Source organism: Antechinus flavipes, chromosome 1 (assembly GCF_016432865.1).
Source record: "Antechinus flavipes isolate AdamAnt ecotype Samford, QLD, Australia chromosome 1, AdamAnt_v2, whole genome shotgun sequence".
NCBI lineage: Eukaryota > Metazoa > Chordata > Mammalia > Dasyuromorphia > Dasyuridae > Antechinus > Antechinus flavipes.
In genome coordinates, this window is record NC_067398.1 from 662,477,766 (window position 1) to 662,480,403 (window position 2,638).

The 2,638-nt window shown below is 35.7% G+C and overlaps 1 non-coding gene across 1 annotated transcript; it reads left to right on the forward strand.

The window, feature by feature from the left end:
• The first annotated feature begins 1,791 nt into the window (after positions 1-1,791).
• Positions 1,792-1,873, forward strand: TRNAS-GCU (transfer RNA serine (anticodon GCU)). The gene has a single exon. It is a non-coding gene; the product is annotated as a tRNA-Ser (tRNA).
• The last annotated feature ends 765 nt before the right edge of the window (positions 1,874-2,638 follow it).

Below are 2,638 nucleotides of genomic sequence, written 5' to 3' on the forward strand. Positions count from 1 at the left end.
ACCCTTACTCTATACATTAACATTCCTCTTTATCTTGCATTCGCTTCATTTTCATGTTTAAAAATAATAATAATAACCCATTTTCTTGCCAAATTCAATCCAGTAATTCTACCTTAGATCTAACTCTTCCTCTCTCTCCTGGAAGTTTGCCCTCTTAATCTCCCTGCCCCTATCTTCTGGCTCCCTACATACTTACTTAGCTTGAACCAAACTTTCCTTTCACTTCAGCTGTTATCCAATAGCTTAGCTCCCTTTCATAGGTGATTTCTTAGAAACAATATACATTTCAACCACATCTCCTCATTTGCCCTTCACTTTCCAAACTTTTACCATACAGTTCTGTTCACAAGAGCCAACAAAAATTGCTCTCAAACAATGATTTCTGATGTGCTAAATCTAATGGTTTTTTCTTAGTTCTCTTAACATGCTTGTATCATTTGAAATTAATCATCTTTTCTTTTATACATTCTTTTCACTTGGTTTCCTCCATTCTTTTACCTCTGATCAGTCTTTCTAATTTTCCTTTAATGGATCAACAATTACTCCCTGATCTTGTCTCTATGCATAGGTTAGAAGAGGAAAATCCCTAACAATTAGTAACAAATGCTAAATGGATAAATAAATGTATGAAAAACATGTAGTAATACTAAAAAGTGAAAATAAAACCCAACATACAACTAATATTCTAGAACTATTTATTGGGAGAGGGATAAAATTGGGGGGATGGGGACATAATCAACCAGATCTGAAATGAATAATGAGAATACATTGAATATAAAATGATTTAGGTCCTTCCTGGTTATGTTCTTTCAGGCCTTTAGAGAGCAGCTTATGCCAGTCAACATATACATTGAAACAAGTACCAGAATTTATATGATGGACAAAATCTTTAACAATAATACAATTTGATTTCCATTACAAGACAAAAATAACTCTTGCTTCTGAAGTCATTTACCCTTAAAGTTTCACTTCAGTATCTTCTCTAAAGGTTTAAGGGTATTAATTGGCCAGTTTACATAGGACTGATCTTATGCACATTGTGGTTTTTTGTCCCTCCCCTCCCTCCCAAATGCATGATTGCTCCTTTGGGCAACTCAACTGGCCTAGAATCTATGTTTTGATGCACTTTCCCTCACTCCTCCACTACAACTGTCTCTTCTGTTACCGCTCTGCCCTTCCAGGTGCAGTAATTTATCTCTACGCACTCATATACCTCCAATTTTTAAGACTCTTACTGATGCAGGGTTTCTTTCCTTAATAACAGATTGTTCTTGCCTTCCCTTCGAGATTATCTCCAATTTATCCTGTACGTACCTTGTTTTATACATAGTATGTTCGTCCTCCAGTTAGATTATAAAAATCTCGATAGTGAGTACAATTTTTGCCTTTCTAACCTCAATCCCTAAACAGAATGCCTGGAATATAGTAGTTGCTTAAAGTGTTGTTGTTTTAATAACATTTTTTCCTTGAATAGAAGGCAAAAAAGACAATAGTTTTAATGAAAAGTGAGAGAAAAAGTATCAGATGTAAGAGCAATAGAAACTCTCAAAGAAGGCTTTGCAAACATATTTATTGTTGAAGAACAATATTTTTATAAATGCGTTTCCAAAATCCGTTGCCAGTTCTTTAAAATAAATAATGATGTTATCTTAAATTAAATATATGTGTATACTTACTGATACAAATACAGACATGGATATCATTAAATTGCAAACCTAAAATTAAAAAAAAAAAAAAAAAAACCACGGCAATAACTACTGAAAGAAAAACTGATGGTTAGGTTCATTCGTTGACGAGGTGGCCGAGTGGTTAAGGCGATGGACTGCTAATCCATTGTGCTCTGCACGCGTGGGTTCGAATCCCATCCTCGTCGGCCTTTTTAAAATGTTGCATGTCTTTTGCTCTGAAGATGACACATATTAAAGGTGATTAAATGTCATAAATCGCTACTCTTGGAGGGGTGATCTTGCACGACTCTTCGTGACCCTATTCGGAGCTTTTTTAGCAAAGACACTTGTGGTGGTTTGCCACTTCTCCAATTCATTTTACTATCTGTAAAAAGTAACTAAGGTACACAGGGTGAAGTGATTTGCTTGACAAACAGTCACTTAGCTCACCTTGGGGTTGCTACAGACAGCAAATGCCATACACTTGTGATCGCTATCCAGGGCATTTATCAGAAAAAAGTCATGATTTTTACCTCGGAAATTATGCTCTCCTATTTCCTAATTAAACTCAATATGTCAGTCCCCACAGCAAGAACTCCCAATGATGCCTTGTTTTCTAAATTGAAACCTCAAACCTTCAGACTTCAACAGTCTTGCCTATTTCTTTTCAACAACTATTTATTGAGCGCTAACTATATAGTGAGCACAATAAAGAGCTATGAGAGCAGATACAAAAGTTAAATATTAAGATAGTGTTGATGTCCTAATGGAAAAGCCTTTCCACCTTGATCTTCCTTTTTTTTTTTTTTTTGACCAAGTCAGCCAGAATTTTCTATAACACTTTGCTCTTGCTATTTTGCCCACTAGGAATAGACTTCCTTCTTTGTCTCCCTCATTCCACCCATTTCCATACCCCAATCTCCAGCCCCATGTGGCTCTCTACTCCCATTTCCTTTCATATTTCTCAGGAT